This window comes from Phalangium opilio, unplaced genomic scaffold, assembly GCF_054372755.1.
Source record: "Phalangium opilio isolate 3A_F unplaced genomic scaffold, DU_Popi_V2 ptg000009l_1, whole genome shotgun sequence".
Taxonomy (NCBI): Eukaryota; Metazoa; Arthropoda; class Arachnida; order Opiliones; family Phalangiidae; genus Phalangium; species Phalangium opilio.
The window spans coordinates 4,652,785-4,679,068 of NW_028324146.1; the positions used below are offsets into that span (position 1 = coordinate 4,652,785).

Sequence of the window (26,284 nt, forward strand, 5' to 3'; positions counted from 1 at the left end):
AGATAATCTCTGCAACCTAAGCACGTTACTTTAAGCACAGTGATGCCACGACCCAACTAAAACACTTACTATAACAAGCTAAGTGAAATGCATTATTTTAATTACAACATCCTTAATAAAGGAGCATTCGATTTACAACGCGTTGATTAATGTAGTCTTATTTGTCTGATAACGAGTTTACATACACTCTTACGAGCATAGTACGATGATGAGCAAGGCCCTGGAAGCAATCCAGGCTTAACGGTAATGTATCTTTCCCCCTTCCATATCGAATTTACTCGGAAACGAGAAATCAGCGGAAACAGGGGGAAAAAACTAAAACTATACGGACACGGATTCCAAGAATCTAGGAACAGCGTCTTTCCCGAGAACTCGGAGAGTGCACTTCATAACACGTGCATTAGTCAGGCAAGGATAAAAGGTGTAGTGAATTATGTGTAGATTCAATTTGCATGCAGGCAAAGGCTTACAATAACGGATTACAATGGGAGTCGATATCAAATCAATAAACATAATTTAAATACATAATACAGTTGTAAAAATCCTAATTGACTAAGTGATAATGAACGCCCATGGCCAAACCGCTTTATCTACAAGGCTGAAATTTTGCAGGGACTTTACTCCTAAGTAGTTTAAAGGTACACAGTAAGAAAGATTTTTCAAATCTGCGCCCATCTTGAAAAATGGCGGCCAGAAATGTAAATAAATCTTCTTTAGGGAATAATGTCCACGCGTTTCAACTGACTTCGCTGATATTTAGTATAATAGCTCACTATATATTATAGACGGACTTCATGGCTTTTGGGGTTCAACATTAAAATATGGCGACCCGATAAGTAATAAAAATCGTCCCAACGGGCAACGCTGGGTCCATTTGACATTTCCATGAGTCTAAATCCAGACACTTTGTCATTGTTACGAAAATTGCTTTCACAAAAATTTACGCTAGATATACAAATAAAGACTATTTGGCTGTACAATAAATGGACGCCATTGATATGGTGAATCTTTCCGGGGGAATTAGTAAAGGTGACGTTGCATGACGTCGTACCTTAGACACTTTTACCGAGAAACCTTTTCTCACCTTCCCCCGCCAACTACAAATTCTATGGAAAATTCCAGGTAGTGCTCTGCAATTGTCACACTCGTAGCTTAATGCTTTAGTCACACGACTTGGGGTATAATCGTGACAAGGAAGAACTGTGAATATGCCAAAAGGACCTAAGACCCTGAACAAACTGCATAGAAGGACACGGAAAATAGACCGGCAAAATACGCCCTCTAGTGAGAAGATTATTAGTCCTAATAGTGTGCTATAATTAGGGAATTAACGTTCTAAGTTGATTTTTTCTGGAGTATTTTCTCAGTCTTCCATTTTTAAGCTTACATTTATTATATCTTGGAACAATACTGCCAACTTTTGTCCTTCTACGCATATTGTTAGCCCATGCAGAGAGCCAACAGAAGTTCGTATTCAACCCTGACCTAAGAAATGGCTATCCTCCGTCTCCATCTCGACTCGAGGGAAGCTCAAGATGAAGGTTTCACCAGGTTAGATGCAAGTACAAGAATCAGCTTTTTGGAACTAATCTATCAAGACATCCTCGCCCGTAAACAAGAATTTGTTCGAGGAAACCCTTATCGAATCTGATTTTATACTCGAAAGTGTCTGAATGGAACGATGAAAAACGTTTTCAGGTCCTTTTTTTATTATTTGGATGAAAAACTATTTCTTTGGTGGGTATTCTCAAAGGGACTTTCTTATCACCAGAGAGCGAGGGAATAGAAACTGGAAAACAATTTAGCGGTATTTGGGCAGTTTTTAAATTGGGAATAGGTCATATGACCCTGAAACACTTGAAAAAATCTTATATAGGTATATTTGAGAAAACGGTTTGTTTGCTTTTTATGCACAGTTTCAATTCGTAACGGAATTTGACCAAACTGCATGGCTGATATCAGTGACACTACTGAAATGTTCATTAGAAGTGGTTAGGTTGAGTTCGTTAATGTTGGTGCACGAGAAAATCTAGCCATTAAGAAAGTATTGTTTTAAAACCGTAAGATTGCTGCTTTATGATTAAGCCCAGATTTAGTTAGCATCGCTTTAATTAATTCGAAAAATTATAAAAAAAAAATAATAATAAATTTTATCATGTAGATATTTCTTACGGGTGTGCATGAAGATTATTTTTTGTCTAGTTTCTACATGGACAGTAAGCTCATCCCGGTATCCACCCACTTGAAACAACTGGGCAAGGCCTGGTAGCTTACCCGGCGCATTACAGTCAATTAATAGCAAAAAACCGGCTACCTTCAAAACTTGAAAACGCTAATCTCTTATTATAAAATTCTAACCCAGACCCATAAACTCGCACAAATGAACCGAACTTCAAATGGCTCTTTCAAATGCACATGGACAGGCAAGTTAATTGTGGCTACATCTTTGCAGGCCATATTCCGATAACGTGTCCCTATAGCTAAGTATTATTTTCTATAAAATTTTCTTGACCATAATTTTACAGTAAAAATAACCGTTGGCAGTGTGGGTCCCCAAAATAAACACTCGTGAAATAGCTAAGAACATGCAGAATTAAAAACAAGTATAATTATCTCACCTATGAAGTGACCACGTAAGACCAGCAGCAAACAGGATCGAGGGGACACACAAGAGCGCGAAAAGTCAAAACAAGTTTAAACAAACACGGTCCTATATTGACAGACACACACGTGTCTATGTCAAAGCGTTGGCAAACAAAAAGAACACGCCAATAGTAAATTTATTTTGTTCGCCGTGATCTTGATTGCTTGTCTTATTCTCTTGTCTAGTCCCCAAGAGAGTCGACGCGTTACTGTTCAATCTAAACCCGTTAAGCCGTTAGCTACGGCTGCTTCTAGATTCTCCTCCTGATTTCCGGGTCACGGTCAAAACTTTTACTGAAATCATTTGGCCTTTTATTAATGAAAAAAAAAAGTGTAGTTGCAATAAGTTTTTTTACCCCTAAAGAATTTTTTACCTACAATGAGCGGGGGAGGTGTAGGTATCAGTGGCGCGTGTTCAGAACCCAGAAAGTTCACCGAAGCGATTCCGAATGGGGACAAAAAACGTTTTAGACTTAGAGGACAAACGCGATAGAGCGGTAAGGTCTATGTAGAGCCCGTAAAAAGTACTTTTCAGAAGCTAAAATTTAACTGGAGTCTCTCCTAGCTAACTTTCAACTTTTAATTATAATTAAAGATTTTTAATTATCAAATATGATATTCAATGTAAAGTGGTATATCCAATATGAGACAATGCGTTTCTCTCTTTTGATGTATGTCTTCCCATATTTGTTTTGTAGGATGTTAGTTTAAGCACTTGATATCTCTTAAATATCCGGCTTTGTGCTTTAACAAAACGAATATTTAAGCTTGCTATGTACCCTTGAATTTTGTTGAAAAACTGAATGAGTGTGTCTAGTTTTATAATTGATGACATACAAATCTTTAACATTGTCTATATGGTAAGTAACATTGTCTATATGGTAAGTAACATTGTCTATATGGTAAGTAACATTGTCTATATGGTAAGTAACATTGTCTATATGGTAAGCTTACACATAAAAATCAATACACCTAGATTATAATAATAATCTTAACCAGAGGATTAAATTTTCATTCTTAAATTCCGTTTAGGTAATCTTTTACTGTAAATATGGTTAAATTGACATAAATTAGTGTATTATCCCCAGTAAATTGAAACCCAACCAGGGGGACATAGGTTCATCTTCATCCTCTGATAGATTTGACTTTTAAATTTAAACTGTCCATAAATTATCAATTAATAATGTAATAAAATATTTATGACCTATGTTTTAAAAAGGATTCGCTAATTAGTTGAAAGTGCTACTTTTAATCTATATCGATGTAATCTACTTTAAAATTAAGCCTATTTTAGTATTTTGAGGATTGGATATCGATTTTTTTTCTTTTGTTCATGGTTGTGCGGGTGCTTTTAGGTATGTATGTAAACCCAACGTTTCCCAAATTGAAAGCGCTGAATAAAATTTAAACAAAAGTTTTCAAGGTGCTTTGACAGTAATGCAGCTGTTGATTTAAAATTATCATACATGGCACTTATTCGTTAAAAGAAACAAACAAAATGATCTTCCAAAAATCATTCTAAACAAATTTCGAAAAATGAAAGAATTACTACAGAAATAAAGAACAATTAAGTAAAGAGGCGTTGAATTTTATCATAAACTATGAATTTGATTGGAATAATAGACCCATTTCTAAAGTCTGGGGTATGGCTACAAAAAAACAAGACTTTGGTGGACTGTTAACTTTCAAGTCCTATCTAACGTCTTTGGATCCACAGACCGGATGTTCCGTCCTAACCCTATATATCAAGCAGACGATAATGAAAGTGGTTTATTTATGACTTCATTTTGTATTGCTTTTGAAAGTAGGTATATTTCCAAGTGACTTTTCTAATAATACATACTTATATTTCTTGTGTTACTTGCAAGGTAAAATGGCCACCTCATTCTTTCCAATATATACACATCAAACCTTTGCATCTTTCTTAAAAACATATTAGGTGTAAAATTATATAAAAAATAACCCCTTTCAAAATGAAGACTTTGCTAAAGGTTTAAACTCAACCTTACAACAACGCTATAGTTGGCAAGTAAATTGCGCGCAATCTCAATATCTAACCCCGAATAAGAAGCACGAGCCTTCCTTCTTATCAAGACAAATCAAAGCGTGACTTAAAAACTAGGAAGAGAATGGGGAATCACTAGAAAAAAAAACAAAAGAAATTTTCTTCTATCCCGTTTAAAAAACCCACCAAATCCACCCCCGATTTGGACAAGACGCCGTGTAAACGGACGTACAATATACTATAGAATGGTTCGGTCACGATTCTCGAAGCCCAAATTTAAGCAGCTCAGTTTCAAAGCCTAAATTGTATACGCGTATGCAAAAAAGAAATAACGTAAAGAAAAACAAGAGGAACAAGTTGGTCAAGGCCAAGAAGAAACGAGGCTAATGCGAAAATTTCAACAACAATAAAGTACTCCATCACCAAACCGAAATTATCGCACTTTAAGACGCGTGAAAACATTTACGAATGGAGTAAATAAATTGCAATTGTAATTGCCTATGTCAAAACGAACACACTAACAGTGTTTCGCAAAGTTTTCCAAGTTGCCAGATTTTAAATATATGACACATCTTTCCATGTTTTTTTTGGGGGGGGGGATTAACGGAACTATATATTGAACTATTTCACTATACGACTTTGCTATGTACGTCCAAAAATGATTGGGGGTGATAGCCTGCGTTACACCAGGGAGGCGTAGTGAAGGAGATGAATTTTACGTTCTTTTCTAGACTGACAACCGTATCCCACAACAGTAGAAAGGTGAAATTTTTTATCGCTATCACGTGACAAGCGGCATCAGAGTTGAATAAACGCAAAATCACACTACGAACTGCCCTCTCGTAACAATCATGATACGGAAAAAAAGCGTCCGTGGGCTGTAGTGTAGCTTCGTAATCAGTACGAGAAGTTTTTGAAATTTGTACATTTAGTGTTAAAGAGAGGGCGCAAAATAGTGGCTCAATATACAAGCAGAAGCCACGTGACAAAGGACCAGTTTAACCCCTTTTCCCCCACTTTGAGAGTCTAGGCTTGCGGTGTAGCATAGTAGTTCATCCCACAATGTCTCCTTCCCAACTCCTCCCTGATTAAACAAGGTCACTAGACTAGACTCATAAAGACAGTGAGGTTATTTGTAGGCCAAATATAATGACTTAAACGTACGACGTGAATACAAGTTTTTAGTAGATATATTATGTTAGTTTTGTCGATGAATCATGTTTACGATTTTGTAACTCCAATTTTAAATACTTGATACGAAAATTTCTGGACACAGCGCGTCTCAGCGTTTGGGAAATACTGCGTTTATGTAATGAGCATTCAATCACCATATAAGTCAGAGTTAAGTATAAATGATACGTTAACCGGACAATATAACTGTACCATAAAAGTCTTGCTTAGCAAGTTTTAGCAACATAATTGCTTAACAGCATCTACGTGGAAAAATATACGCCTATTATGAAACGAGAAGTAAAGGTAACATGGCGCGCTTGTAGTAAAGGTTGTACTTTCGCACTGTTGGGAACTTAATTTGAACAACCCTCAGTTAAATTTTATAAATAGACTAATTACAATTCTGTAATTAGAACCGCGGGGAAGCACACACTACTGTATATCTTCTCAGGAGGAGGGGGTGGTCAAGATAACGGAAAATAATGCCACCGGAAGTTGCCAAGCCAAAATGGGTGCAAATAGCCTATAGGAAGTACTTTAGCTGCGGGCGTGAAATGGTCGGAAGTGGCTAAAAAGGAAACTTAATGAGCTGCAGAGTACTTTTTAATATGGCCATCGAGTTGCCTATCGAATAACGATGGTGTGTGAATATGCCTTATCAGAAGGCTGTAACTTAAAAGTTACCTCTACAATTTCCTTGTCAAGGACCGGTTACTGCGTACGAACTGTTTCGTTCCTCAGCACCACTACTGAAATCTGAACTGAACCGAAGCCATCGTGCACAAAAGCGGCCACACCGTGCCGTTTAACAGCATTACAGGCACTCGGGCGATGCATTACTGTAAGTACACTGGGGCCCCATATACAAATAAATATAACAATGGCCATATATTTCGTGTCGTGGGGTCCTTGAGAAAGTGGTCATCTGGCCCAATGGTTAAAACAGCATTGCGCCCACTACGGCTAGTATGATAGCTAGTTTCAATTTCTCTCCATAGTTTTGCAATTATCAATAGTTGTCCAAAACATTTCTTTAGGTTTATCATTGGCCCTAGATAGCGAAACTGTAGTAAAGATGGTTCATGCTAGTATTGCCATTAAGATAGCAGACCTTTAGACAGACGATTGTAACCCCTAGCGTCGTGTTGATACTTGTCCCTTTGCAAACATGGATACCTTACATCAAGTAATATACCTTTAGTGTGTCTCACAACCCCGCTATAGCCCTTATTACGACCAATTAAGAATAGGCCTAAACGCTTCATTAATCCCGAGAGAGAAATCTGCATGTCGGAAGAAAAAGAAGCCGTTACAAGGTGCAGCCTCCTCTCCCAACTTTGGAAGTTCCGGATTACCGGCTTTTCCGCCGAGCTTGTAATCTCGATAAATGGAGCGAATACTAAACAAGTAGCCCAGGATTTTCTCTTCTTGTTGATTAGGAAGGAAGTGGTTTGGAGGAAAAGGGGTTTTGTACGTACACGATGATACGGTGGTGGTTTCTGCGGCAAACTGTTCTGTAAGAGTAAAAAGTGCCCGTTAAAGACGCGGGGTAATTAACTTCTCGGGACTTGTTACAAGGACTGCGTGGTGATATCGTATGGTGGGGAAGTTTCTTTTGCAACTCTTTCAGTGCATTATCAATCAGAACACTGAAGGTTTGGGGTTGGGCTCTGTTATGATTACGTTGTCACAATTTAGTAGATCATTGTAAATAAGCTACGTTTTCAAATAATTGTTGTTTTATAATAAAATCTTTAAACTGAAAAAATTCAATATCTGGAACTTCAGTGATTCAGTTTCGTTCATTTATTTCTTCAAGTCTTTGTCCATAAAGAATTATTATTAACCTATACTCAGTCGTCAACCGTAATGTCCCTTCATATTTCTTTGCATCGTGTGATGGGTAGCTTTGCAGTATTCGACGACATATTTGATGCATCATCTTTCTCACGAGATTTAAATGTCTCACACCGTTGTGAGTAACATCAGAAGGATTTAATAAAAGGATACTCTTAGTACTTTAATTATGTAACATAATTCATCCGAGGCTCTCCTGCTCATCAAACTTCAGATGGGCATTGCACCATGGGATGAGTTCTATAACTGTTTGGTACTAAATCCTCAGCAATCAACCAACAAACCTTGATTGTCTTGACGTGGGACAAAAATCCACAAGCGCGCCTTGCCAAATAGTTAATCGCTAATAGAGTAATGATGAGGGAACTATTTATCGCGTATATGATTCGGTTTAGTAACCTTGCTCCAAAATGTTCTGATGTTGTGAAGATGTTACAATTACTCCACTTTGTGGTACACTTCTCTCGAAGAGAAGTATAATATACTTCTGGTAACATTGTAAGCAATACATTGGATTGACTTTTAACAAGCTTTCTTAAAGCTCTTTTGGATTGTGTTCAACAGCATCTTTCAAGACAATTCTGGCTAATGGTTTTTTGACCGTTGTGTTCGGTTCTACAGGATCTTTCGTAATCTTTAATGGAATTTTCTTTAACAGAATCTTGCTAAAGATTTCAAAGGATAATCTGCGCATCATTTCAACAGCCATTTAAGTTCGAACAGCATCAAACTTCACTCTATAACGTTTCATGGACATTTCAGTAGAGATTAAATTTAAACGTCTGAATTATTATACGTATAATTATCCAAAATTTCACAGGCTCCCAGCATATTCAAAATTCAAGCAACACATTTTGATGCAAAATAACATATGGGGCGTGTAAAAAAATAAATTTACCAAAAATGAACTAAATAACAGACAACCGAAATAATCTACAACCCTATCAATACGGTGCATAATCAGTTGATGCATTTGGCACAAATTGAAACGTTACAAATGTTACGTCATTCAGATACTAACCCCAAAAACGAAGCCGATAGATAGATTGTAATATATTTTTCCACTTTACCATCGAATCAACTATAGGAACGTGCGTGTCAATCTCTTAAAGAAAGTTCATTTCCTTTTGATAGGCAACTTAGTAATTAAAGGAAAGGCGACTTTTCCTTTTCCTTCCATGTCCTCAATGCCACCCCCGCATAAAAGACAATGACGTTTTATATCGAAAGGGCCGAGAAGCATTGACAACATCACTAAAGACCAGTGTTTAACAAATTTTCCGAAATTGCGATAATTCTATTGCTCGATTATCAATATACGACACAAATTTAAAATTCAGTGTGGAATTTTTTGATTTCAGATAATTATAATACGAACAATTTCAAATAGCACACCGATTTATCTACTTGGAATATTTTAGAAGACACAGACCCCATACTAATATCTGATTGAAGATAGAGGGAAGGGCTTAAAACATTGTTAAGCCGCTCGCTCGAGTCCTTCCTCGCTTTTCATTGGCTATGATAATCGTCCATACTAGGTTTAATTGTTCAGAACTTTAAACATTCGGGTTCGGCACTAATAGGTCCCGGAAATTTCTGAACAGGTCGCTAGGTACGTCAATTTCACGAGGTATATAAGCTCAAATACATTATGCATGACGTCAGTAGTGACGTTTTTGCACGTCGTCCCCTTTAATTCAAGCAGAAAGGTCCAGAAAATGACCTGTTAAAGATTACAAGTAGAAGAAATCTACGTTTTCCTGACAATTTGATCTTGTCCTATACGACCAAAATATTTGGTGAAAACGTTATTTTAAACAATGTCACTAGACTAGAGCCCCAAAGTCACTGAGATTATTTGTAGGTCAAGAATAGACTAAAAACTACATAGCGCCACACTTTTTTTCGGCAAACTTGCCAATTTGGTCTAAAAAAAGTTGATTCTAAAATTTCGCGATACAACGTTTGGGAAACACTGCTTTATCGGATCTTGTACTGAAACAAATGCATTCTTAAGTCGTCGTCCTTTCAAAGATGTAGGGTCCGTGTTAAAAGTGGCTGGCGGCACTCTCCTTCAGAGTTCTTTTGATTACGGCGAGGCGACGTTGGGCGCTCAAGGCGTGGACACTGTTACCGCCCACCCGACGTCAGTCTCTACGTGAAAAACTCTTTCGATAGACTTAATCTCGAGAAACTACCATTATCAAAGTTATCTTACGTATATTCTCAAGCCGAACAAAAACATACGGTCTTGCCTTTAACAATGGTTCGTTCTCAGAATAGAATTAAGACGAAATTTCTTCTTCACTCTTTTCCACCCTCGCTTAATGACGGGCGTACACACAGAAACATTTTTCACTCTTTTACCTTGAAGTTTAGGAGTTAAAGCGCAAGTCTGTTAGTAGGATTGGTAAAAGCAAGTGTGTTAGTAGGATTGGTAAAAGCAAGTGCGTTAGTAGGATTGGTAAAAGCAAGTGTGTTAGTAGGATTGGAAAAGGCAAAAACCCAGCCATAGATACTACTATGCGTGTCTATAATATCCTTTAGCTTAGCTATTAGTAAGGTCCATTCAATTACGTAACTAACGAATGAAAATTGACGTCACGGTAACTGTTCCTTTAAGGTGGGGGAGGTGGTAATCTTGTGGGGCGAAATGTCTGCCATTGGAGTGTTTTTGCGATGCTTTAACGGCGGGTCAGACCATCACGGAACTTCGTTAAAATCTTATCCTACTTTCACTTTTTTTTTTCCTCCTTAATTTCTTCGGAGGTTTCTATCTTGACTTTTCACCTTCTTCGGTAATCGAAGAAGCGGAACAAATCTGACTTGAAGAAGCGTGACCGCGTCCTAATGCTAAATGTTGAAACCTCTTTCAACATAAATCTTACCACATTATACTATAACTATAGCCCCGCCAAACGCGAGGGTAGAAAAGAAGACGATGTGGTAGGTGGTAAAATTAATAATTTAAAAAAAAATGTCCTTTTTGTTTTATAATTCCATGACGAAAAAGGTTTCTTTTAATTTTCGAAAATCATTTTGGGGTAACTAAACCGAATCACATACACGATAAATAGTTCCCTCATCATTACTCTATTAGAGCTTAACTATTTGCCAAGGTGCGCTAGTGGAGTTTAGTCCCTTGCACGTCAAGAAAATAAAGGCTTGTGCAGGGTTGATTGCTGTTTATGTGTCTGTTCTTTATGCATAGGGACAATTCGTTACCGAATTTGACCTAACTACATTGTTGATATCAGTAACACTTTGAGAATTAAGGTTTTAGACGTTGTTTGGTTGAATTGCACAAGTTTGGGTCTGCGAACTCCTACCTCTTAAAGCCTGTTAAGACCCATAATATTAAACCTTTATTAATTAATTCCCAATAAGGAGTCGTTTAATTTGAATTTGAAAGTTGTCAAAAAGATTTAGTCTCTTCAGGGATAGATTTAATTTAGGAATAGAGAACAGAGTAATCTGGGCGTGCGTCAAAGTCCCGGACCCCCTCCCTGGGACGGAGGGGCATGAAAGAAGAGACGGGTCATAGCGACAGAGGTAAAAAGGGATTGCTTATTTTTCGCCGTCCCCGTCAGCAACGTCATCAAAACGTAGTTTAAGTGAGCCAATAAGATGATTTAAACTTTTCGTTACGTGTTGGAGGGAGGAGCTCTATACTGGGCTATGAGTAGGACTGAAGTAAATACTAATCGTTCTCTATTCCTACTTCTAAAATTAAATCTATCCCTGGTCTCTCAAATATCATTACGCGTATATGATTGTTTTAGCAATAATTGAGAGTTGATAACCCTATCCTCTTGAAAGTCTGTGGTTCTCATTGGATTCTGCTTTAACGTTTGCATTTAAGAGTTGCTAACCCTCGCCTCTGAGAAGTCTGTGGTTCTCATTGGCTTCTGCTATAAAGTTTGCGTTTAATAAAAGTTTGTCACTTGGTCTGTTCTGAGTATTTATGTATATAAAAAGCGCCTACTGGGTTCGTTAGTCACTCTAGTAATAATTTGAACTAATTAAATCAGCCTTTTAAAATAATTAATATGCCATCAATAACCCTTTTTATCAAGGGGAAAAAAATCAGGTCGTAACTGAAGCTACCTTATACTCTACCACAATCATAAATCTTTATTTCTTCAACAAAGTTACCAGCAGGACGTTATATACGCCAAAGAGATTTAATTAAAACAAAAAGAGCTGGACAGTACCTAGGTTCCGAGCCATGCAGTTAAACGGTCCGCAGAGAAAAAAACATAAAAAACAAGAAGAAAAATCAATACCCATCCAGGTACTTTAATCTGCAACAACGTAGTATAGTACAGACAAAGGAGTAAAGGGAGGAGACGTTCGCCCATCAAGGTCGCTTCATGACCTCATAACTAAAGGCAATCGATGCCGCCGAACAAGAATAAGGCATTAAAAACAAATCAAAACCCCTTCCCAGAAGCGCGGGCTTTTTTGCCTTAAAGGGACATTGCAAAGGCTTTTCGGGGAACAAAAACAAGAAGGTTGAAAGCAGTGCTTCAAATTGTTTAACTTAAATAAGAAGTTGAATTCCATCCTGGAAAGTATGAGACTCAAAAGCCTGTTCGAAACTATATTTTTTAGTCTTGGCTTCATAGGTCCAATCAACGCGTCACCTACGGTGTTTTGAGCTTGGGACTGATTTGGGCGCCTGCAGTGGGGATATAATAAAAACGGGTCAGGCGTTATATGTAATTGAGTTTTGGGAATGAGAAACGATCCAAGAACAGCTGTTTCCATAGAGTCTGCTATAAGACATTCTGATCATCAGAGGTGATGCGGGATAGTGCTGTGTAATGGGCGCCAAACAACTTCTTGACTTGAACAAAAACAATTCCTACAGCGGGTAAGGGACCTGGAGGTTTTTGAACATGACCCTTGGTTCGAGAGCTATCTCTTACAGCTGTGTAGTTCTTTTAAGAGCTTATAGGAACATTTTATTAGTGAGGAGCGAAATTTTCGTCCCCTTTTACGAAAACCGTAGGAAATTTCGGCTTAGAAAGTCCTTAAATGTTATACTTCCCAGTATAGAAGTTATAAGCTTCTACTTAAAATTATTTAAGCTTTACGTTGTAAATATTTATTCTTTGCATTGTGAAACCATTGTCGTTTCATTTAGAGCTCAGTCGTCAGTCCCAAACATTGTTGTTAAATTTTTCTTTGCGTTTCAAAGAAACTTAACAGCTGTATTGGTAAGCAAAATTGAAAGATACTTAATGCATTCGTGGAACGATTACCATAAGGTTATATACCATAATTTCACCCAAGAATAATTCTAACAATCACTGTAAATTCAAATAATTCAAATTAATATTAATCTGACGTTATAGGGAGTAGGCAAAGGGTTGAAAATCTCCTCCCCGAACCAAATGTCAGATCCTGCATAACCAATAATAAGCATTCCCCCCAAGGACCACAACCAACCTTTTGGTGGAAAGCGGAGAAACAATCTTAAGTCGCACCTATCTGGCCCTCCCATTCAAATCATCCTTTAAAAGTTCATAGAAGGTAAGAGGAGAAGTCTGGCACCATTTTGCATTTACTTAATTGGGGGCTATCTAAATTCAATAAAATTACTAAATTAGTTAACGATTAGTGCATAATATATTTTTAAATGGATTCGGACATGATTTTATAAAAATAAATAAAAAAGTACATGAAAATATAGAAAACCTTTCAAAATTCAACAAATTAAATGAGGATTTGGAAGTAATTTTCCCAATTAAAAAGAAAAATCACATAAGAATTAAGGCACGATGTAGCGATTCAAATCGGGGCTGTCTTATCTCTAAATGCAATTTAGACATCAGCATTTTAACAATCATCCAGTTTAAATATAAATATATGTTCACTACAGGAGAACCTTTCGACGACAATTTATTCCCAATTTAAGAATTCACAACTGGTTTTCAATAAAATTGTCATTACTTATGCGCGGGGCTACTACATCATTTGACAAATGAAGTAATTTCCATAGTTTTACCAAAAAGATTTTAGTGACCTATCCTGGTAGGTCCCAGGGCACGTTTGGTGGACACGCCTGAAGACAAGACGCACTGACAAGGGCGGCTCCCCCGCAACATACACTCGACTCTCTAGGCGGAAGAGTGCTGAGCGCCTAAGTCAGTTCAACCCCTTTAAAATTCAAATCCATTCCCGGCTAGCTCTCCTTCCCTTAAACATCTCACGATCAAACCAGCAAAAAAATGTAATCCGCGAAAACTATCTCTCTTTTCTGTCAGATCGTGTCTCTTCTCCGAAGTTCCCCTTGCCTATAGTTGGCCCTCCCACACTCCACAGCCATTAACCTATATATTATGATCCCTTTTTATTTTTTAAGAGTACAAGTTGGAGGTTCCGTCCGATTTGAAAGGTACGGCCAAGAGTTGATAATTGAGTATGATGATCCAAGAATTAAACTAAATGAACTGACATCGAAATGGAGCCAGTGAATTGGTTTAAGGTTCCATACTAACTAGTCAGCATGAAACTCGTTACTAATATACCAGAGAGAAGTGTACCACAGAGCGGGGTAATTGTAAGATGATTCTTCCCAACATCAAATTTAACTTTTGGATCAAGGTTACTAAACCGAATCACATACGCGATAAATAGTTTAGTCATCATTACTCTAGAGCTTAACTATTTGCCAAGGTGCGCTAGTGGATTTTAGTCCCTTACACGTCAAGACAATCAAGGTTTGATTGCTGGGGATTTAGTACCAAACAGTAATAGAATTCACCCCACATTGCAATGCAATGCCCATCTGAAGTTTGATGAGCAGGAGAGCAAACAAAAGGGTCAGACTGGGAACAATCATGTTTCATAACTAAAGCATGAAGTGGATAAAGAGTGTCATTCTTCTTCTATTATCCCCTTCTGCTAATACAAACGAAAGTACAGATGTATAATACCAAACGCAACCTTTGGGGAAATTGTTACGCTGATCTGGAAAAGTACTTAATTATTGATTTCAGGCGACTTCAATTGCCAGAATCGGTTAAGCGCCCCATCTTACCTAAGCTAGTCATCAAGAAATTCATTACTAACGAAAGTACAACGTTTACACAAGGGTAACTAACAGCAAAAGAGTAACGCAATCACAAGGGGCAGATCGTTACACTTCTCATAAGCACAAAAACTAAATTTACGATTTCAGGCGACTTTAAATTTCTATAAATTAATAGAGCTCATTTTTTTACGATGCACTTCGGTAAACCCTACATGTGCATATATACGTTAGCAGATGAACCTTGATCACCTTATCATTTAATTCAATTAAAATTTCCACATAATCGTTTGAAGACATCAAAATCCCATCTTATTCTTTACGCTACCCAATTAAGTTGAAGCACACTTGATTAACACTCCCCTTAATCGAATCAAACGCAAACTGTCTTGTAGAATAATGCATAAATATTACAAAATAAAATTATCCACAAACATCCTATTTCGAAATAAATTAAGACATATACTTAAGATTATCAACTCTTGGAATGGTCAATGAATAAGAAATTGCCCTATAACAACTACTAAAGGAAGCCAGTCAGCTACCGGGAACTCTTGTCTATTTTACGTAAAAATATCATGAATTTTGGGTTTAAGAAAAGAAAAGGAACTAGCTAGGGTGTTATGAGAGAACATCGTTTATAAAGGGAGAATGAAAATTTAGCTAAATAAGAAGGGGACGTTCATTTTCTCGTCTTTCAACTTTGACTTCACTGTCCCTTAAAAACTTAAGTTGCAATATATAAAATAAGGAATTAGAATATTTTTAGGGCGATAGATCTCTTTCAGTGATACGCAAGACGAGAGGTAAATGTACAAAGATGAGAACTGATGATGGTTGCCGACCTAAAACGAGTTCATATTTATATTCCGAGATGGTGTCTGGTTAGACTACTTCATTTTAAAATAATATTGGTATCGCCATCTAACGCTTCTACCACGAATTAAAATAGTTTTAAAGGAAAGTTTAGTTAACATAACATTATACATTAAAATAACGGCATTTTTTTTCAAAATATAAAAGGAAAAAAATAAAAAAAAAAATAAAAATAAATGATATCTAATTACAAAATAATCACCGTTTAATTAGTCTTAAAAACAATCAAGGACTAATTCTCCGCCATTGGTGTAGTGGCGTCTGCTAAATCGAACTTCTTTCCCTTACCTCTCTCAGCCTGTGAGAATTCAACCAATCCCGTCTGGGGAAAGTGGTTCGATTTAGCAGACGTCATTAAACCAATGGCGGATGGCGTAGTAGTCCTTAATCGTTTTTAAGACTAATTAAATGCTAATTACATTGAAATAAGTGATCATTTATATTTAAGGTATAAAGCTTTGTTTACCTGCCCTTTTCCTTTAACTTTCGGAAAATAATATATTTTGGACGTAAAGGGTTATGATATTTTCACATGATCCGTCATAATTATGTCTCAAGTATTAAAGATATCATAGACGCACGACCACGTGTAATCTGTCAATCACTAACAAACAATCCCGTATATTTGTAAAAAATTTGTAGCACAGCGGTAAAACATATTTCAATGAGTAATTCAAATACCGTTTATCACAGCAAGCTAAAACGTTTTCCAAACCACACACGCAATATAGCAATCAACGAAGAATTGAATTTTTTTTTTTTTGCATTTTAAGTTGGCAATCTGTGAAATTTTGTGGCTATCGCCATGAATACGGAAGAAACTGTATTTCGATTTCAATAAAAATTGCTTCTTAGTTTCTATAATTTAGGTGCGTAAAAACTTTCTAAATAATTCTTTATAATTGAAAACGCAGCGTGAACGAGAAAACCATTGAAGGTTAGTGAGAATTAGTGCCGGCAGACTCGCGACGGAGTTAAACCGAAGAAATTCAAAATGGCCATACGAAGTTTTCATAATATAAAAGGCAAGTTATTTTAAATGAAATGAAAGTATTTCAAGGCGTAAAACTTGTAATTGTCGTCGAATTAATTGACAATACAAAGATAAGGTTACACAAATTGAGGATTAAATTTGAATTAGTAAAAGTATATCTGAATATATTTTTACTTCAATTTCATTATAATTCATTGTCGCATATAGGAAATTAAATATTTCAATTGTTGCGTCGTGGTTTGCACTACACATGGTTTAATAGTATACAAATGGCTCATCGAACTTTATAGTTGTAGGCTATTAATTCTACGGCGTGTCCGCACAAATTCCATAAAAAGCTTACTTAAATAGTTACTTTGTTTGTGAGAATGACAATACTCGATATAAATAATAATAAAACCACAAAATAATTTTGTTTAAGCTTCGATTTCAAATTGATCCCGATTTACCTTATGGATCAAATTGGACAGGATTCTGTCGGTGAAAAGTCAAACTTAAAGTGAGTTTCAATTTGATTGAAAAACCCACACGATACACGCATTAGTAAGCAAATGACATTAAACTACAATTAACCTAATATTAGAACAATTAAATAATGAACAACTAAACACCAAAACAATAGACGAAAAATACAAAAGAAAATCAAAATATAGAAAATCCACAAAATCCACTCACCAAACTTAAAAACTTCGGATCATGTAAACAAAACGGTACGAAGTATCACCAGCAATTGAAGTAAGTAAATGTTCCTCACCAACCGAGATCACACTAAAAATAAGATAAAAAACAAATAATAAACATTAAAATTCCAGCACCAACAAAGTACGTTAAATTTGGGAAATTTCGAAAAACAACTAATTTTAAACTGAATAAACCAATGACCGTGAATATTAAAGTCTTTCAATAACTCAAAAATGTTACAATAAGTCTCAAAATACCCAAGAAGCGGTTAAATTTAAACTTCAAGTAAACAATGCCATTTAAAGATAAACTATTATGGTGCAATTTTCAGTAATAAAAAAAAATAAGTTTGAAAAAAATAACCCCTTCGATTTGGATCAAGGAGATATCGATTAAAATGGAAAGGTTACAAATCCATAAACGACACTTTAACTTAACATAATTATCAGTCTAGAAGACTTATATTCTCTACGTTATACAACAATGGGTTTGCAATGCTACTGTCGATTTGACCTTCGTCCTTCATGCTTGAATGATTTCCTTTAATAGATTCTTAACCACGATGATATTAGGACCGATTTAGTGACTAGGCTGATTTTCTAAAACCCTTTAAACTCAAATTTACACATTAGAGAGAAACGAATTTTGAAAAAAAAAAAAAAAAAAATAACAATTTGGCGCCGCGATTGTCAACAGTGTCAGGGTCTAATCTACATATTATTTGGATTGTATACGAAAATACTTTCGCAGCTACTGATCGCGTGGTTTAGGATATTCAATATGATGGTTGTATAACCCGAGGTATTGAAATGTGTAAATTTTAAAGGTGTGAGTGAAATATTTTAACCCGTATTATGTTTATGTTATTGTAATGAATGAAAATTAGTTGGCTCACAAATTCACGGCAGAAAAAGTGTAGTTAACAGATTATTAACAGAAAAAGTACAAAAACTCCAAATTAATAGTTTGCTCGAAAATAAGAACTGGTTAAAGAAGCATGATCTAGAGAATCAGGTTGGTACTCAAGTTATGATTTACTAAAGAAATTATTACTCGAGTTGGTACTATTGGTAACAGGTTACTGACCGCAGATAACAATTTACTAAAGAAATGAGTGCCACAGATAACAGTTAGCTGAAGAAATTAGAGATGGAGTTGGTAAAATATAAAAAAAAATTACTAAAGGAATTAGTACTAGATCTGGTGCCATAGTTACGCTATACTTAAGAAATTAGTACTACATCTGGTGCCATAGTTACGCTATACTTAAGAAATTAGTACTACATCTGGTGCCATAGTTACGCTATACTTAAGAAATTAGTACTACATCTGGTGCCATAGTTACGCTATACTTAAGAAATTAGTACTACATCTGGTGCCATAGTTACGCTATACTTAAGAAATTAGTACTACATCTGGTGCCATAGTTACGCTATACTTAAGAAATTAGTACTACATCTGGTGCCATAGTTACGCTATACTTAAGAAATTAGTACTACATCTGGTGCCATAGTTACGCTATACTTAAGAAATTAGTACTACATCTGGTGCCATAGTTACGCTATACTTAAGAAATTAGTACTACATCTGGTGCCATAGTTACGCTATACTTAAGAAATTAGTACTACATCTGGTGCCATAGTTACGCTATACTTAAGAAATTAGTACTACATCTGGTGCCATAGTTACGCTATACTTAAGAAATTAGTACTACATCTGGTGCCATAGTTACGCTATACTTAAGAAATTAGTACTACATCTGGTGCCATAGTTACTCTATACTTGAGAAATTAGTACAAGGGTTTGGTGCCATAGTTAAATGTTTAGTAAACAATTTGTACAACAGTTGGTTCAGTTCGCAATAGTTAACAGTTTTCTGGAATAAAAGTACTAGTTTGAGATGTGAAATACCCGCGATTTAAAAAAAAACACTATAACCTAGCTAGTAAATTGCGGCTATGGTTTATGTTTTCTTGAAGAAGTACTACTGAATATCAGTTGTTTGAAGAAAAAGTTATAAAAAAAATTCTTGAAGATTGTGTATACAATTGAAAAATATAATTGGAACAAAAATGTACACAATTAAAAATATAGTTGGAGAAAATGTACACAAAAAAACATAGTTGAAGAAAATGTACAAAAAAAACATAGTTGAAGAAAATGTACACAAAAAAACCATAGTTGAAGAAAATGTACACAAAAAAACATAGTTGAAGAAAATGTACAGAAATAAAAAAACAGTTGAAGAAAACGAATTATGAAGATGTTAGCATTTTCATCCTCTCTTTAGAGTTTAATTTTAATCATATGGGCATTAACCTTTTTAGAGGTACATAGACTTGTTTTGTTACATACTCAGTAGGTTTGGTTTGAAACTAGTGTGGCGATAATTCATTAATTAAAGAAAATGGGAATCTGCTATCATATTAGAAAGGAGAAAGGCCGACCCGAAACGTCTCCCTCTTGACCGCGGGCTTTTAAGAAAAAAAAAACCACATTTGATCGGAATTTTACTCTTTAAAATTAAACCCTTTCGCCCTTCCATTGAGTAAGCCGGGCTAAGGAATTTCGCTTAGAGGGAGCATTTATGTAAATTTCATAGAGATAAGTCGGGATAAATTGGATTCGCAGAGGAGTCTTGTTTTTTTTTTCTTGTAAATTTTGAAGCATTTTCACGAGAAATTTAATGATATGACGAACATCGGCAAAAAACAGTCGCAAAATTTGAATAAATATTCATCTATAACCGTGGTATAATATTAGTAGAACTACTGGATAATTAGGATAAAACGATCAAACGTTTATGAACTGAGATGTTATTGGAAAACAAACTAATTTCAATTCCGATCACACTTTTATCAAATCAGAAATCACTTAAAAAGTATGGATGAAACAAAACTGGATCAAGCTTATATGAATATAAAAATTGAAGTCAAAACATTTTAATTATATTTATACGGAGTGTTTTTCATAAGTTTTCCGTAGGTTAGGGAGAATGTTCTTTGGGTGATTTTGAGTTGAAAATCTTCTATGACATTTTGCAGTCCGGGTCACTGTTTTCGAGTTATGATTTGAGTGTTTTAGGGATGCTCCCTTAAACTTGATTAGCACAGTCTTTCAGCTTCTTAATTAAATTTAAGGGGCCATCCGTAAAATACTCCAATCTTAACTTGAAAACAGTGGCCCAGACGACAAAATGCCATAGAACATTTTCGACTCAAAAAAAATCGCCCACTTAATTTATGGCCGACTTATCAAAAACACCTGTATATTCGATCACGTTTGATAAGCCTTGATCAAATTAAGATCCAATGTTAAGATCGTGGTTTAGGAACTTTTGTGTTAGAAAATACAACGTAGCCTAGTAATACTTTAACTTTCACTCTATGACAAGCTAAGCTCCAACCAGGCGTTGCACGTAGAGTATGAAAACCACAAAGAGTTTCCTGTCTATGAAGACAATTAAACACTAAACAATCTTAGGACATGATGTCTTTTAAAAAACTAAGGTTTTTTTTATAATCTTCAATTACAATAAAAAGATGCTTAATTAGGGGTTAATCAAAAAACTAAAATGTTACCTAGATCTTTAATAGAACGTTGAAACTCTAGCTTAATGGCTAGGGTATCGCGGACCCAATTAACCTTGAGGAACTGAACCAAACCACTTTTTAAACCTACCCCTTTAGCGTTACCAGGGATAGATTTAATTTTAGAAGTAGGAATGGAGAACAAAGTAATCTGGCCGCGCGTCAAAGTCCCGGACCCCCACGGGACGGAGGGGCATGAAATTAGATTCGGGTCATAGCGACAGAGGTGAAAAGGAATTAGGTATTTTTCGCCGTCTCCGTCAGCAACGTCATCAAAAACGTAGTTTAGGTGAGCCAATAAGATAATTTAAAATTTTCGTTACGTGTTGGAGGGAGGGGCTCTATACTGGATGGTCTATGAGTCGGACTGAAGTAAATACTAACCGTTCTCCATTCCTACTTCTAAAATTAAATCTATTCCTGGCGTTACTGATAGAAACCAAGCAAGGCAGTTTGGTCAAATTCGGAAATTAACGAATTGTGAATGTGCGTAAAGAACATTGAAACAAACTAACCACTTTCTCAAATATACGGAGTTGAAATAGGGCGATATAAAATTTTATAGCGAGAATAATTAAAATTAATTACGGAATTGAATTCCTGGTAAATTAAATTATATGTATGGGCAAAAAGAAATATCATTACCAATTAATCCATACTACACTCAGTATTTGAAATTTCTTGAGAATTACAATCTAAATAAAGACGTAGGCTTTCAAATCCGAGAACAAAATGCTACCGCGCACGAAAATAAAATCCGAAACGTATTTCCAAATTCATTGTATTTTCAAGCTCATTGCTGATCATTCAAAACCCGAGTTTTCCCAGTAGAATTATTTTAAGACGAACCGGATATATAAATCCCAATTAAAATAACTCGGGATAATGGATCAAAATATCCCTAATGGGAGAACAATTCCTAAAGAAGAAATAGTTTCCGGAAATACCTCGAGTTACAATTATAAAGAGGAAGATTTCGACGTAGAAATTTATGAGTTCAACGAGAATCTCTAAATTAAACCAAAAAAACATTACAATTAACCAAGAATACATACAACTAATAGGAAATATTGTTTAGTCATTTTATCAACATTTCTAGGCGGATTTTTTACGAATTTTTTACGAATTTTACCTCATTATTTTATCTCGCTGAGTCGCTGTGCTTGGAACCTAGCGCGAACCTGACCTAACGTTGCCAACCAATGAAATTACAGTTAGAAAGACGTCAGAATTATTAAGCCGGCCCACAAAACCCGCATCGAAATCAACGTTGGAGATATGATTTCTCTTAGCTCTATGTATTCCTCAATCTATATCTATATAAATCAAAGTCTGGACTGACTGATAATCAACGCCCAGCCCAAACCGCTTGCCCTAGAAGCCTGAAAATTTGCAGGAACGTTACTCATAAGTAGTAGGCACGTACTTAGAAAGATTTTTCCAATCCGCCGCCATCTTAATAAATGGCGTCCAGAAATGTAAAAAATCTTCTCTATGCAACAAAGTCCGTATCACACGATATTTAGTACACTGGCTTCCTTTAACCTATAGACGGGTTGAATGGTCTTTCGGGTTCGATTTGTTGCCATCTTTTTAAATGGCGGCCAGAAATTTAAAAACCCTTCTTTACACAATAATGTCCGCGTGAAAAGTAATAAAAAATGTCCTGAGGGGCTGACGGGCAACGCCGAGTGCCTTCGCACCTTGGGTGCTTCCTAAATATTAGTCATCTGTAAAATCTACCCATCCTTTATATCATTTTTTTAGAAGTTCTTATTACACGCGAGCGACGCCGCGGGTAACAGCTTGTTAACGTATAAGGAGGGTTTTTTTCTCTAAATTGTAAATAGAATGTAAGACGATAATTAATATTGCTGAGTGTCTTGGAATAGCTGACTTTTTTAATTTCTGAAATTAACATCTATCTCGCTTACATTCAAAATCACGAAAACCAAAGACTTAATTTTCATAAGCCTATCCAAGAACAAACAAGCTTGCTAAAGAAATTTACCATTATGTCACGTGAAGCGTCATACTTCTTGTTTTTTGTAACTTATGCAACAACAGATATGAATTTAATAATATTTTAAAATGCGATAACATTGCCATCTTTAAGTGAAACTGAGTATATTCTAAAATGCTTTACAATTTCAAAACAACACCGGCGCTAATGGCTTGTTCACAAAAGATAGATACGATTATCTTTTGGCATTCATTTAAATGGTATTATCAAAGTTGGGTTCGCCAACTGGCCTTCGTATCCTTCAAGGGCCCACAGTTGGCTATAATGAAGCTAAACAAACAAGATTTGACGTTATTGTTTTACAGGGTTAGATAAGGTTCGAGCAAAGGGATAAAACTCGGAAAACTTATTTTGGAATGATTCCAAAAGAGCCTAGTAAAATAAAAGCGAATCCCGGCTTAGCAAATATCAAAGGCCAACACACCAAAGCCATATCAAATTTTGCTTGTCCAAAACGATGCGATTTAAATTTTGCAGAGATAATAGTATTTGAGATATTATTCGAGCCAAATTAAATCTACCCCGTTTACACTAAATATTTTAACAGGTATCTTTTAAGGGGGTATCTTATTTATAAGGAATTTTGATGTTAAGTGTAAAGATATTTGAAGAAAATTCACAGAATATTTTTGCTATCAAAAACGGTACGCTTATTTTAAATTAATTTCTTATGTTTTAACAAATTTTATAAATAAATTTCTGTAAAACGCTTAATTTTTGTAAAAACTTTCATTCTAACAAATAAAGTGATTTATTTTATTTTAAACACAAGTATCATTTCACTAATTTACCAAGTATCTCGCTTACGAAGGAATTATAGGATTTGATAGGTAAAAAAATAACTTTATAGGAAGTTATAGGACTAAAAATGCTCATATATAATACTAGTTAGGCTTAAACTATGTAGAAAAAATCTCGAAAAAAAAGTAAGAATTTGGATTTCACTTTGAAAAGAGGAACTTAATAAAAAAAAAATAAAAAATCCTGAGCAAGCGAAGAGAGGTTCGCAATTTCGGTGCCTATAGTCAAATCTGATCTCGATAAAAGAGCTAAATTTGATGCTAAACTATACGAAAGCTTCGACTAAGGACAGGTACAAAAAATATGACTTTATAGGAATTACAGGACTGCTGGGCTCCTTGGATCATATTCCTTTGTCTTTGAAAAATGTAGAAGCTTGATGCTCCTAGCTAAACTATAAGCGACAATCGTCGGCGCTACAACCATATCGGTCGTTGAATCTCGCCCTCGTTGGAATTTAAACCTAGAATCTCATTCTCGCCACAATAATAATAATTCTACGTTGAGATAAAAATGCAGGCGAATGATACCGCAAAGATCTTCTGTTTTATCCAGGATAATCGCTACGATTCTAAGACAGAATCAAATGACAAGAAATACGTATATATATATCTTTGTGAGTGACATTTTACTGTTGTTGTACCAGCGAGAATCGGAGAATGACTGAAAAGAAACGCCATATGTGCAGGAAATACCAAGAGAGACTGAGAGTAGGGATGTTAGGAAGATCACTCGGATCTCCGACCGCATCCCCAACGAAAGACTATCTCTCCTCTCTCTTCATCCTATCTTTATTTCACCCCTCTGTCGTTCCAATGACCTCAAAATTACTATCCGAAATCGCCCTATGTAGCCTTCAATCAGTTTTGTTTAAAGGAACAATATCAAGCAAGGACATTCAAATATACTTCTTCAGATGACGCAGAGGTTGACGATTGGTAAATTGCAGGTTGAAAAATCTCTTTCACTTTAGTGAAATTTTCACGCATACTCGAGTATCAATGTAAACTTTAAATGTGGACTGTCCTATAGGCTATGCGTTGTTTGAGACGGTGCCAAATCCCTTACAGTATATTTCATATTATTTTTGCTCTGAGATCGCTCGTGATTTTCTCTAATACGTCGTGCAGTCCAGTCAGAGAGCGCCAGAACTGATCTGACATTAGTATTTTCCCACCAAAACTTCTACAAAGATTTAGCGAGCAGACCAAGTCCGAGCTCAGTAAATGGAAAACGGAAATCCGAACTGATCTAGATCTAGTACTGGAACACAGAAACGTTTTCAGAGTGGTCCGAGATCGCCTCAGAGCAATAAATGCATGGAATCGCACAATACGTTGAACCACCAACGTGTGTATTTATTATCAGCTCTAGAACTTCTGCGTAAAGGGAACTAATTTTCAAATTTGATAATTCGTACTCCACGACTATTTAAGAGAATCTTAACACTCTAGAAGGGGCCAGTAAAATGACCTTAAGACGCGCTATTCTACCATTGAAAAAAACACGTGAGAGAGTGAAGATACTACTATCGAATAGCTGCCAATGTTACGAGATGACAGTACGGTACACCTTTAATTGGGAGAAATGGCCGGTGTAAGTGGATTTCTTTGCTAGATTATACGAAAAAAAAAGCGAAAGGTGTAAAGGTAGACTAACGTTTGTGGGTGTGGTTCATTGCAGGTAGAGTGTCTAAGGTAATGTAAGGGAAAAAATGTAAAAAACTTAGTAAACGATTTCAGTCACGACAAAATAGACCACCAATCTGACTTGGCCATAAAATCGAACCATTAAATTGCTCAGAAGCATGGAGTCATTCGAGATTGCAACTAAAATTATTATGGTTTCGATACATTATGAATGATATCGTAAAACCGAGGGAGTTAATTATTTTATTAATTTATTTATAAAAGTTGCCTATTCAATTCCCAATTAACAAATTTTATTTTGTCGTCGTAGTACCGTTTGTGCTAATCTTTTATTTGACCCTTTCCAAAAGTCGGGGTTAAAATAAAAGTCTGGTGTTTCACCACCTTATTTTCTAAAGACAGAAGATCCTTAGATGTACCTTCATACAAAAGGACTTTGGTGGACTGGTAACTTTGAAGCCCTAACTAACGTTTTTGGGTCCACATACATACGGTGTCTTCTTAACAGACAATGCTAAGCGGGGCCCCCCTTTTGAAAAGGGTCTATTACCTCAGAGGTAACATCATAAGTTTAAAAGAAATGTTCCCTAAGTATAACACTTCCTACGCTTCGTAATAATAGAGACTTACTGAGAGCTCGTGAGAGCTAGTTCGAGAACGGCAAGCGAAAATTTACTACACTCAGTTAATTTTGCAGTCCATCTTTCTATTTAGTCTGTACTAATCCTTTGACAGCGCCTCACCAGGCGTCGTTTTACCAGAATCTATGACTTACGTCACTTCATGACAAGCTCTCAGTAACCAGTGACAAACTTAGGGAACATTAATAAAGATTAAGGTATTAAAGAATGATTTGTACATCAAGTTAGTTTTTTAATTAATCATTAAGAAAACGATTTACCAATTGAGTTAAATTGATATTTATAATTAGTCATTAATTTGCATTTAAT

At 35.8% G+C, this 26,284-nt stretch overlaps 1 protein-coding gene across 1 annotated transcript in view; it reads right to left on the minus strand.

Moving 5' to 3' along the window:
* Positions 1–26,284, minus strand: part of Mef2 (myocyte enhancer factor 2) — a 174,303-nt gene that overhangs the window by 110,502 nt on the left and 37,517 nt on the right. Inside the window, exon 2 of the mRNA XM_089848196.1 lies at positions 17,266–17,358. The gene's annotated coding sequence lies outside the window, so the exon portion shown is untranslated. The remainder of the gene's footprint in view (positions 1–17,265; positions 17,359–26,284) is intronic.